Genomic DNA, 14,254 nt, shown 5'->3' with positions numbered 1-14,254 from the left:
TCTTTCGACTGTGTGTATACTGTAATATGAGGAATTATACACTATAAAAAATTCTATAATGATTTTCTTGATATGAGAGAGTGGGGCCGTAAGTCGGGAATAAAACAAGCCTAATGGCCTCTTGGTATTAATTACACGCTCAGATTTTGTACGAAGATTGCGTTGAGTTGGTCGTTTGGTGCCGCAACGCAAACACAAACTCCATCAAAGAAGATATCTGATGATTTTTAGCTGTCTGCCAGCTGATGGTCAATACATATAGCAAAAATTAATATTATATTTGATTTTTTTTAAATTGTATAAAAAAAATTTAAACCCAAGTTTCATACATATTTAACCAAACGTTTAAAGTTTTGAAATATGAACCAAATTTTCAAAGAAATTTATATATACATATAGTAAAAAAATGTATTCAAGACATTGTATCATCAATATTTAAGTAGGATAAATAAACATAAATTTTCCTCTTTTCACGTCGCATTTAAATTCTCTTTGAAGTACGTCCAAAAAATAAGATTATAAATATTCGTCCGATGCAAAATGTGAATTTAAACTGATGGTGAGAATGGATGCTGAAGTCAGGGGTTGGGAAAAAAATGGAAACGTTTACTGGCGAAAACCTCCATATTTGCACTACGACCCCCGTGACGCACAATTTCTACAGAACAATGCATCATCAGGGAAACAGCACACTGCACAATCGTCTCTATTAACCTGAAAGGATTTCATCGCTGAAAATATTCCAAATGCATGCGCACGTGCAAATTTTTTTTCCGAACAATGACCACAATTCAGATACTTCGAATAAAATAGACGCCATTAACAAAATAATAATAATAATCAAAGTAAGACATTAAAGTAGGGATTTTCTAAACTCGTACATTTTTTCTATAAATTGAGTTGAGATGTTGTGGTACCCGAAAAAATATCACCATCATTATTTCTGACATTCTCGCGCACCAATTATTGATTATTTTCGTTTATTTTGCCAAATTTACTTGCAACGGTTTCTTTTATCTATCCGTTTATGGTGAATATGAGAAAAATAGAAAATGGAAAGGGATGAAACAGTGGATGAATTAAGTTTTGTTTAATTAATTAAATTAATGTTTCATGAATAATTATTTATAATGTAAATTAATAGCATTTTGACAAACTAGATTGACAGTATGAATATACAGTAATATGGGAACTTTTTTCTATAGCCATCAGCAAGGTTTTTTGCTTAATGCTAGCCACCGAGAGGTTGTAGGGTTCGATCGGGTTGACCTCGATTGAAAATAATTGAGTATTATCTATAGTGCTGTTGGCCAAACTTGAATATTTGTTACTTCAAAATTTATCGTTTCTTATCAGAGTTTGCCAATTTATTTGATTTCATTGTTGAAACTATCCTAGTCAACGGTAACCACAATATGAATGATTTATAAAATGTATAATCTATAAATTTATATATGAACAACTTTAACACTAAAAATGTCGCTCAGGGGTAACCCGATGACGACATTTTTGAAAAATATAAAAATTGGGTCCATCGGCAATTCCATCTTTCCCAAGTATAAAAAATAAAAAAATCTGAAGATAGATCAGTTAATAATTTACAAAGAGCGAGTATTATGCATGTATGCAAAGACTTTAAAATGTTTTCATTAGTAACGAGGCATATTCAATTTTAAAAAATCTAATAATATTTGGAAATGGTGTGGTCAAAAAAAGTTAGAAACCGCTGCACTAGGCGAATCATTTATGTAAGTCTTAGAAGTACATAAATATTGGCAAGTGTCAGACAAGTCGCAACGTAAATATCTCACATTGATTCGACTTATGGATGTGATCGATAATCTCTATTGACGTGAAACACGACCGACACACACGAGTTCATTCGACCAGTAAAAACTACAGTGAAGATCGTGGAACGAGATTTTCAACGATGCACTATCCGACTATCGGATTCGTATACGAACATGGAATCTTGCGGCGCAAAATCAACACGACTCAATCATAACGATATTAATTCCGAAGGTTTCAATTGCACAATCGTACATACATATGAATGTACATATATAAATACACACAAACACATGGGGGAACCACCTGCGAGCGGACTGCCCGAGCGAGCCCGGCATCGAACATGTACAGTTAAAGACACAGGAAAACGCATTGAAATTATTCATAAGATGCAAATGCGTCCTTTATGCGTCGGCGGCTTTGTTTTGTTTCGACCGCAAAATGCAACGACGAGATTGGTGCATCGGTCCACGGAGGTCAACGCACAACGGGAAGGATCCGACATCTCGCCGCTTGACCCCCCGACCCGAAATTTTTCAGAAGGCAAGATTATAGGCAAAACAAATCTAAACGAGAGAGTTGTGTATGCATGTATGTACGGTACCGAGCAACACTTTCGATGGACAAACGGATCGGTGGGTAGGGGGAGTGCGATGGGAGGGAAAAATCCGAAGGCTTTCATTGCAGTTTGAACAAAAAACTGCCCCTGTCACTTAATGGATGGTAAAAATGGCGGAGGAATATTAATCCACTTTTCAATTTGCAAATGGGATATTCGTGTCGCGGGTGGGAGGGCGGCGACCCTCGCGCGCCCCGTCAGCTCCGGGGGCCAGGGTTCGGTTCGACTCCCCCGAAAGGCTCTTTCACTATGTCGGACCTTTTTGGCCACTTCACTATTCGCCGTTGCACATTATGATTTACGTACGAAAAAGGAAAAAGCTTTGATTTTTTTCGCACACCGATAATATATGTGTAATAAATTATATTTCAAATTGGAAATGAGAGTCGAAAATAATTCGTCCGAATGTAGGAGTGTGAAATGAATTTGAGTTCACCTTTTGAAAAACCCTTAGGCTGGCCTAGAAGGTATAATAAGGCATATGTACATATTTGAGTATTCCTCCGAAAGTGTTGGGTTGCAAGTATTTCTCCGGATGCTTTTACTCCAATAGTTGAAACTAAAAATAAATGTACTCCTTTTTTATGCAAGTGTGCACGGATGATTTATTTTTGTATTATTATTTTTAAATCTTACAAAATAGCTATAACAATCGTTTCGTTTGGCTCGATTTCATTGATTCATAAAAATGATTGATTCGAATAGGGTAGCTTTAATACGGTGTGTACAAGTGCAGTTATCTTATTAGTTATACGAAAATTATTAATAAATAAGTCGAAGAACAAAAATACATTTTTTTTTCGACCACACCAATAGTTTTTTCAACATGAAAGCATTTTCATACACACATTATATAAGAAATATATTTTGCTCTCGATTAATTAATTCAAAATACAGTAATTAATTCAAAATACAAAATACATTTCAAGTATTAAATCTACACAACATTAATTTTAATTTTTGTACATATACGCATTAATTGTAGCAAAGAATAGGAAATAGAGGAAACAGAAAAACGACGGTATAGTGCATTTGGGCGAATAAACGTCGTTTTTAAATCGACAATTTCACTTTGCCTGAAGAAAAAGATTTTCGATCAATAGCTACGTCCACACTACCGATATCTACACCCGATATTTGCGAATTTTTCCATAACCAGTTCCCAAATAGCAACCACAGGTTCCAATATGGGGACTGGATATGGAAAATTCGAGAATATCGGGTGTAGATATCGGTAGCGTGGACGTAGCCAATGTGTTTTACCAGTTATGACGTACGAATGTGAAACTTCAATGCACCCAAAGTATGGAATGCTGTATGCTAGGCATAACGAGGAGAGATAGGAAACGGTATACATGAGTGAGCAGTATGATAAGAGTGGTTCATATAGTGGAGATAGGGAATAAATTGAAATGAAAATGGGCGGGTCAAGTAGCTAGGAGAATGGACCAAAGGTGGACAAAAAAATTCTATTCTACATATATTCTATTATATACTAAGTTTTCGGTTTTCGGCCAGTAACAAAAATAAATACCAACCCTAACAACCTAATCTTAAATGAATAGGGCCAACCGTAACTTAACGTAACCCTTAAAAAAATAGGTGTTGGCTGCTAGGATATTACGATTACCCAGTGAAAATGTAACTGGTTATGATCTCACTGAAACGTCAAATTTTATTTTTGTTACCGGGAACCCGTTTGATGTTTTATTTGCCGGGAGAACGCCGATTCAGTCGAGCGAGCTATTTTAGAGATGTTAATTTGACTTTAAATGTCGTTTTGACATCTAATGTCATATAATAATCACTTCCATATTTCATATTTGCATATCATATTTGCATTCAATCAATGCAAATGAAAAATACTTAAATGTATGTAGATACATATGTATAATATATTGGTATTATTATACGCAATGAAATGAAACAATTCAGATTTGGCAGAAATTATTTCACCAAGAATCCTCAGCACACTAACAGACAATGCACATCGATTGCGGAATATTAGCGCAAAATCGCCAAACTGCGGATAATTGCGTGTAAAACTATGCGGCGGCGCGATGATAAATAGCCTGCAGCGAACGAGCGTCGTTGAATTTATCCGCGAATTTAACGCGCCATTGTCGACTACATAGGTATAATATCATTATTATTATACACAGACATAGAGGGTGTTATTGTCGCCGTCGCTAATGTCTCATTCGCGGGCGACCGCAAACGCCAGATTAGGAATGTTGCGGCAGCAGATTCTTCAGATGTCGTCGCGTACCCTCCGGTGTTTTGCGCCACTGCCTACCCGGCTCGAGAGGCGCGCATGATCGCCCAAACAGAATGGACTAATCAGTGATTGATGGCTGAAGGCCTCTCCGGTCCAACTTTGCTCCGGCCGCTAATTAATCACCGCGCTCCTTGTGTCGCATTAAAGGAGCACCGCGCTAAATGAAAACGCAAAGCGCGACCGTAATTTACGAGCACTTCCCTCTGTCCGAGCGGAGGAGTCTGGAGCGGCGCGACCCTCCCCTTCCTCGCCCCTCCCACCCTCCTTTTGTATCGAGAATAAACACAACCTGAGAGGCGGCCGATGGGGCTTTTGAAATAACTTTCGTCCTTTGTCGCGGCCATAATCTAGTGCTAAAGTTTTCAAACAGGAAGAACGTCTCTGCACTATGGGGCGACGGCAATTTGGGTGCCCGCGGCGGCTCGGCGACCCCGCCATTACCCGCAAATTTATCTCCAAGACCAGGACTACGTAAAAATACATGAATGCATTACACGTCCGTAACGAGATAATTCAAAAAAAGTGCAGCCGACCGTAACAAGCTGCGACCGCCGACCGACGGAGACGTATTCAAATTTTAAACAGCTCGCGGGAAGGAAGTTGTATATATATGTATGTACATATGTACCAGTACCAGATAGTTTTATCCTACATACAAACGGATATTGTTTATACCTTGTCAATTATGCATAGATAGATAAATTCAAATTTAATTACAATTTTATAACTTCAAATAATAATAACAGTCCACCCCAATATTTTTGAGCGCTTTTTCCTTTAAAAATAGGATAATATTACCTACGTATCTAATATTTAATTTCGAAAGAGACTTTGTAACTATGTATGTATATGAGTATGTAAGGTTTGTTGGTAACATCGAAAATAAATCAAAGTATCTATGACGACGATTCGATATGGTTTCGATTCAAATATATTTAATAAAAAAACAAATTAATATTTACTATTAGATTCGCCATGTTTAAGCTGTTTATATTGCAAATACTGAGCGAAGCCTGGTAAAACAACTAGTTATATGTAAATACTAACAAGAAAAATCATGCGTAAAATAGATAAATACCATGTGGTGCTCACTGTAAATGGAATATTATATTTTTATTTGTGTTTATTATTATTTTTTGTCTCACTATACAACTTTGTTTTTATATTTTATTCTGTATGTGTGCCTATTTAAATAAATAAAGTGGCCACTGGATTAGTAGCTATTAGACTTTAGATGTTTTGTGAACTTACGTAATACATATCTATGTATATGAACAATAAAAAGCTTTTAAAAAACAAAATAATCCAGGGAATGCATTCTGTTAATGACAATAATAATAATATTTTTTGTTCCCTTCATTATCATTCATATAAATAAATATAAATGTAGATAATACAAAAAATATAATAATCGGAGTTTATAAAATTATAAATAATCACTGCAATTGTCATAAGAATAACATATGATAAAAAATTTTAACAAAAACACTCGTCTGAGAGGTCACACATTCTGACTACAAAAAGTTATGTATGAACATATTACAAAAAAATTAGATATTCCTTTTTTGTCAAATAGAGTGGTAATAAAAATTTGGAATAGTCTACCAAATAAATTCGTAACCTCTAGTATCCGAATTAAAAATAAACTTGATTATTGCATTGTAGTGGGCTTTTGTAGTTTTTCTAATTTATTCCTGGTTTTATCTTATTTTACTCTATACTTTGTGATATTATAATTAATAAAACCTTTGAGTCTTTTTAAATACATAACAGTTCGTCTATAGTAGAACAATGGTTTTCGGTGGATTTTTGTGGATTTGTTCCCAATTTATAAAAGTATGTAATATGTAAATCCGTCTTAACATTTAAGTTCGACAGGAGACAAGTTCAACCTGGCTTTAAATATACATATATGTACATATAAATGCAACAGATCCAACATTATTAACCACTTAAAATGTAATATACATTAATAGATCATTTATAATTTTTGCCGGAAAATTAAAAATTCAAAGAATTTCACGCTAATTAGACTGTCAGTTAATTACAATTAATAAGATGGTCAGAGTACACGTTGAGCTCGGAAAATAAATAAATCAAATTTTTCAAAAATGTACTATGTATATAATTCTATTAAACTAACAAACTACATATGCATGTATATACATAATTATTTTTTAATCGTTTCATTCCTATAAACTGGAGTCTACCGTTAACAGCAAAAATTCTGCTTTACTACAAAAGACATATTTTAACAATTAACCATAATAATGAAATGTCAATCATCAAGTTCAATTATTCCGATAAATTAATAATAGAAATATGTAGAGCACGAAAAACATGATAAAAGAAAACCGAATCATACACGACAGGCACAATATATCACGGCGATAATGTTATATTGCACAATAAAATATCTTGACTTATTTACAACTCAAATTGAGATGCAAATGCAAAAATACACCGATTACACCAAACAAGATACAAAAAAAATACACGCACGCGTACTATTTTTATTAGAATCCATTAGAATCTTAGATACACGGGACAAACACCACGCACGCGTCCAACTTTTACCAAACCACACCAGCATTGAGGAAAACACATACAGAAAACTATCCATTTGACTATCGATAGAATAAAACCGATTCATTTTTTGTGGAGGACATGAACGAACGCAGAGAAGAGCCAAAGTCGAGGTATGTACGTATGTATGTATGTATGTACTTATTCATACATAGGTAGTTCGGCGGGACAGTCGCTGTCACATGATCAGCCCTCACCTGCTTGCTTGCCACAATTCGAAACAGATGTCCGGTTCACATTATTATTACGTTTATTATTCAAGAAGGCATTGTTCCCGGGCCTTCGCCTTCGCACACACACACCTTATTATGTCCGATCGACTTGTACAAATTGGTCGGCCTGGAAAAAAGGCCATCGGCGTCGACGACGATTGCGTGTCGCGCCAAACCAGTTTATCTGAAACTGTTAAAGATCGCTGCTGATCGTGGTCGGTTGGGCAATCCGGCCGCTTTCGAGGAATCTGACAAATTGTGCAATCCGCGGTCATCCAGATGGCTTTTAAAGCACCACCGGGACCACTTGGGCTAAAATTAGCGGGAACCGATATAGATTTACGGATTCACAACGAAACGCGTGTGTCGACCGCTGACCGAAACTGTACACTTATCAACAATGTGACAGACAACACATATGTACCGCGGTCTAAGTTTGGGCCGATTTACCGGCAAATTTCATAAACCCGAAAACACTAAATGAATTTTCCTCTACCGATATACCGGTATATGAAAAAAGTTAACCTAGACTGAATTATAAATAATTAAAAATAAATCTTAGATGAATAATGTCATGTAATAATAATAAAAACTTTTTTATTCCAGACGAAAGGGATAATAGTGCAATCCCCATCGTCCATATAAATAATATATATGTACATAGATAACAAATACAATAGTATAGAATAATAATAAAAAATAAAAATACAGTACAAAAAATAAATATATAAATAATAATAATAGCAAAAATAATTAATTAATTAATCGTATAAATGCATTAAAGTAAATTCTTAATAAATTTCATTTCTTGTTTTTAATCAATCATATTAATTTATTTAATTTCGAACCATTTGAAAGATTCGATCATAATTAAAACAACCCTCTGCTCGCATTTACGATTTGGTTGATCTGTGTTGCCAGTGAATTTATCAATTTGAAATTGCCCCATTTAATACTGAAAGTGAACAAATTTCAGAAAACGTAATCCACAATACACTATTTGCATCGATTTTTAATACAATATTATGCAATTATATGCATATATGTATGTCTTTCACGATAAAATAGTTTCCCATATTTAGCGATGGCGAAATGATGCCAATTCGATTCGATCACTCGATGGGACCAAATGAAGAAGAGTTTGTTTCGGAAAGAATCACCATGTAATTTAAAAAAAAAATCTTTATTGATACAAATATTTTTTTAATAATCATTTGATACATGTACACATATATGTAGTTTCAAAAAAATATCATTTAACTATTCACATAAAAAATGCATATTTTCTCTCAGAAACGTTAGACAGTAAGAAATTAGCATATTATTGTTAAAATCGATTCAGTCAATATTCCAGATATATCTTAAATCCTATGTCTATTGACAAAAATCTGCCTGCGAATAATATACCATACACATATGTATACACAAGTTGGGGTGACGAAATACTATTGTTATACTGTTGATGTATTAATGTCCAACCCTTTTATAACCAAAGTAAAAATATCGCAGCTAGTTTTCGAAAATAAATTATGGACAAGACCTTTTTCTAGACCCGAACTGATAATAAAACTCATTAATAATAAAAATATTTATCCATCACAATATTTCAATTCGGAAAATATTGGCTTGCAAAGTTACCTGAACTAACCCTTCGCCTTGTTCATGCATTGCCATTTGTTACCTAAAAAAATACACCGGATTTTAAAACTAAAATTTTACCCAAATTTATTTTATTAATAAATAATACAACTATTGTAACTAAATAAAAACAAATAAGCTCCCCACTATGATATTAAATATTCAATAAAATATTCGACTTTTTCCCTATATAACTATATACATACATACTTAATAAGGAGTCCTTCAATCCTAATTCTATTTATGACGCACCGAGGGCGATATTATTTATATCAAAACATAAACCTAATGCGATACTTCTATGCAGAAAAAGCTATTGCTATTCCCAGTTTAAAAATCAACATTCATCCAAATTATTTTATAATTTTGACTGGCACTTTATACAACTGACAATAATTCTCCATCTATACATTAAAATATCTACTTAGAGATAAATAAATTTCATGTTTATTTAAGACCGTACAATTGAATCGAGGCTAATATCGTCGCACTGCTCACTCACGGCCTGACATTCATCCTCAGTCTGGAAAATAAATTTGTAATACATTTAAGTTTAATCCGCACAAATCATGCGGTAGATTTTTAAACGGTCGGTTGACTTTTTTTAAACAGTGCAGTAAATCGGCTTAGCGATCATTACAAAATTGTGGCACGAGCGGGTATAGCAAGTGCATAGTGTGTTGGTGTCGGATGCTGCAAGAATTCTCGTCGAGGCCCAACGTAGGGCCAGGTAGGGCCGACCGCCCTCTCGCTCTCGCAGAACGGCAACCCCGCATCAGACAGATGTTTGCAACCAGTCACACGAAAACAAACTATTTTTACAAGTTACGACCACTTGCGAGCGACGATTTCATCCCTTATCTTCGTAGACGAAAATTGAAAGACACACAACAAATATTTGAAACAAACTAAACAATATGAACAAGCAACCTCGAGTATGATGATATTTATATTTCAAATGAGTCAAACTTAGCAGTTGATCGGCGAAACACCAAAAGACAAATACATTTAATGCTTAAATAAATCACATGTCAAAATATATTTTTCCAGGAATGAAATATATTCGATAGTATACATATTTTTAATTAAAGAACAAACTTTTTCTTTAATAACAAAGTCTTCCATAATGAACATGAAATATAGTAAAGAATAAAAATTAAGAATTATAAATTAATTAATAATAAAACAATAAATAATGCTCTTTTGCGTGTATGTACATACATAAATACATACATACATACGTATAAGACCATAATTGTCCATTGCCGCATGTCATCTTGACCACTTTCTAACTTCTGCTAATAGCGTTAGTTAATAAATGAAGTGATAGGCAGTAAACAATGGCAAGGAACATGTAACGCTTTCTGAGATATTAATAAAAAGTTTTTAAACATTTATAAAATTATGATGTTTTAGAACTAATTAGAACTTCTTACTTATATGTGTACCAGAAGTCCATAGCCATAGTTTACATGCAAAAATTCAATTTTGTCCCTTATCAGTTATCATTATTTAGTGCCGAGCCCATCAAATATAATATAATAAATGTGAATGCATATACATATGAAAAGTGGGTAATTATTTTATATTTTACATTATAGTGATTAACTTGTTTATTAATGATTATAGAAATAAATAAATTATAAAAAAAAAGTTTTGAAACTTTTGCAAATTTTAAATGGAAAATAAATAGTTAATTAAAACTTATTTTGAAACTGCTTATGAAAAATATACAATAAAACACCTAATTAATGGTAAAGGATGTAAACTTTGCATAATTGCTGTATAAAAATTAACAAACTTGTAAATAATATTTTTCATATGAATTATTATCTACAAAAAAAAGTTTTAAAAAGTTTTTACGTGGGAAAAATTGCAGACTGAATAATGAACAAATATTTATATGTTATCAAAATGAAATTTAAATAAAAAAAAACTTTTCAATTATCAAAAAAAAAGTTTTTATTTAAGCCCATCACTAATTCCGCATACGTAAAAGGTTCACCATCTCGGAATAGTGACAATTATTGACGCACACTTGAGCAAGGAAACTTCAGGTAAATTTCGTACACATGAGGGGATTATCCCAAATTACTTACAGAAAAAAAGGGTCGACAAACATTCGAAAGCTTTAATAATTTTTCCCATCAAACAAACAAGCATCAAATTCCTACATACAATAAATAAATATAAATTAAATTCAAATAAAAACCGTTCCATGACAAATACACACACACACACACACTAACACACAACCTCTCAGAGCGATGCACGCGAAACCCAAACACGACGAGCAAGGCTATCAAGATTTCGATTATTACCACAAAAGTTCTACCTAATGGAACTAACCCAAGTAACATTTCAACACAGTGTACTTTATGTATTATAAGATTGATAAACTAACTCACACATCCAGTCCTCGTATATACATACATACATATATACATATGTACGATTTAGTAAACAGACGGGAATTCAACCTTCACGGTTGGCGATGCAACACCGTCTTTATTTTCGCCATAGCCAATGACATCACACACGTGGACCAAAACAGACTATACACATGCTTAATAATTGTGCAAAAGTTAGCAAAATTGAAAATACCTTTAGCGCAGGTGGGGATATACCGGCCGACGAAGTCCGATTCAAAACTGGATATCGGCAACGGCGACAAACCACTCAACGGAACATAATTCGAATGCAAAACAAAAACAAACGAATAATAATATTTGAAAATCGGCGTTTGAATAGAGAGGGCGCTCAGAACACAACTTAATTTAAAAAAAAAAAAACAAAAGAACTAAATAAAACTGCGGACGATGTGAGTTGGAGGAGGGGGGGGTGGCGCGGTGCGGGGATCAAAACTCTCACAGGGGGAGGGGAAGTGCTTCGGGCGGTCGGAGGGGAGAAAGGGGCGAAAGACTTCCGTTCGCGAGTGCGCGGCACGTGGCTCGACCGCCGCGACAAGCGACGCGGACACACGTGCGACCGGCGCGGAACTCCACGCGCGACTGAACGCCGGTCGCCCCACGCGCACCCCTCACCGCTGCTCCCCTTCCCCGACCGCCGACCCCCTCCCCTCGGAGCCCCCGTGCACTCCGCCCCGCGCCGCTCCGCGTGTTATGTAGATTATTTGATTAATTTTGTACGGTGCGCCCTCTCCTATCTCTTAATTTATGGATGAGCTTTTATGTTTTGGCGCAGTTTGGTAATTTGGCCCGCGGTGGGGTGGGTCGGGTTGGGGAGGGGGGGCGGGGGGGGGTGATTCGGCCGCTCTCGCGCGGGGCTCCGGCATTAATGAAAAGTTCTCCGCGGACAGTGCAGGCCGACCGACCGACCGGTTATTACGTCGGGAATTAATTAATCCGACCGGCCCGTGGACGGAGGGGGTGAGGGTGCTCCGGCTAAGGGGTGCACTCACTCCCCCTCCGGAAGCTCTCCCCCGACCCCCCTTTGCGCCCTCCAGACGCCCGTTAGCGCGATCTAATTAATTCATTACGAAAACTTATTGCATTCTTTCGTCGGGAAGAGGCGATTGTCACGCGCGCGTACGCTTTCGTTGCACTTTTGATCGCTTCATTCAGAGGTGTCCAAACTTTTTATCGGTGAGCTACCTGAGCTTTAAGCTGGGAGTCCTCCTAGTCATGGGTTCGCTTAGATCCGTCAACTCGTAATGGCTAATTTCTACATAGTTGAATTCGGTATCCTGGGGCTAGATTTTTTTTCCGCCCCCCCCCCCCCCCCCTTCCTCCTTATTTTACTATATTTGATGAGCTATACATTTTTTTTAAGAAACAAACACAATACATATAATACTAGTGTTTTTATCCGGCTTCGTTGGTATTTGTAATATAATCAGCTTAAACATGGCGTAAAATGCAACTAATTTTTAATTTTTAATATATAAATTCGTAAATATTTAAATTTAATAAAAAAACAAATGCAACTAATAGTAAATATGCATTTGTTTTTTTATTAAATTTATTTGAATCGAAAAAAAATAATATTCAACCATATATCGATATCGTTGTCATAAGAACTTTGATTTTTTTTCGATGCTCCCAACCAAATATATTTACATAGTTGCAAAGTCTCTTTCGAAATTATATATTAGATATATAAATATATTGTTTTATGACGAAATGATTTCGAATTGTAAAACTCAAGTATGTATGTACATACATACATTTGTATTATGTATATCTTAAAATACGATAAATCTTATATACCCCTCAAGTATAAACACAATCTGCTTCAGATTGTCGTCTTTAGTTAATATTGTGTATAACATATATGTACTATGAGCATTTATGTAATGTATAATTTCGAAAGAGACTTTGTATGTAACTATGTATGTAAGTAACAATCTTTAGTTGAGAGGATCAAAAACAAATAAAAGTATCTATGACGACGATTCGATATGGTTTCGATTCAAATAAATTTAATAAAAAAACAAATGAATATTTACCATTAGTTTCGCCATGTTTAAGATGTTCATATTACAAATACCGAGTGAAGCCAGGTAAAAATACTAGTTTATAATAATTTTAAATAGGTTTTTGAGCTTTTATTACTATTATTACATTAACATTAAAATATGATAATAATATGATTACTACAGTTGATCAGCTGTGGGAAGACACTTAGGTAAAACGCACATGCTGTCCCTTACACCGCCTCTCGACCAATAAAATTTCTTGCAGATTATAGAAAATTGTACGTGCATAGTTCTATTGATCGAGATGATGTGTAAGGGACAGCACGTGCGTTTAACCCAAGTGTCTTCCTACGGCGGATGGACTATAAAAAATAAATAAATTCTAAAATACAAAATTATCAGTAGATCAGTAGCTATTAAAATATATATAAGATGTATTGTGAACATAATTTATTAATAATAAAAGCATTTAAAAATCAAATACGGTAAATTACAATAATGTATGTATTAATTCGTAGCATTTTCAAGCGTACGCAAAATATATATGTACAGAAACTTTCTAGAAAGCATCATCTTAAATGCATCTTCCGCTTTCACGATTGGACTGAAATCTTTCAATACAAATGCCTATAAATACTGCATGTTCGACAGACGGATTTCGATGAACGCTCATAAACATTTTTTTGGACGAAGTC

General features: G+C 34.8%; 1 protein-coding gene across 10 annotated transcripts in view; it reads right to left on the bottom strand.

Moving 5' to 3' along the window:
• The window catches only part of LOC143910264 (LIM domain transcription factor LMO4.2), a 361,988-nt gene that overhangs the window by 234,904 nt on the left and 112,830 nt on the right, over window positions 1–14,254 (bottom strand). For 2 of the 10 annotated variants that reach the window (XM_077428658.1, XM_077428656.1), the window contains exon 1: window positions 11,726–12,134. The exons of 7 other annotated variants lie outside the window; for them this stretch is intronic. The gene's annotated coding sequence lies outside the window, so the exon portion shown is untranslated. Of the gene's footprint in view, window positions 1–11,725; window positions 12,157–14,254 lie in introns of those variants that run through there. One more of the 10 variants, XM_077428664.1, reaches the window with a different exon arrangement.

This window comes from Arctopsyche grandis, chromosome 4 (genome assembly GCF_051622035.1).
Source record: "Arctopsyche grandis isolate Sample6627 chromosome 4, ASM5162203v2, whole genome shotgun sequence".
Classification (NCBI taxonomy): domain Eukaryota; kingdom Metazoa; phylum Arthropoda; class Insecta; order Trichoptera; family Hydropsychidae; genus Arctopsyche; species Arctopsyche grandis.
The sequence above is the reverse complement of the archived record's forward strand: the minus strand, read 5'-3'. Positions and strand labels throughout refer to the sequence as shown.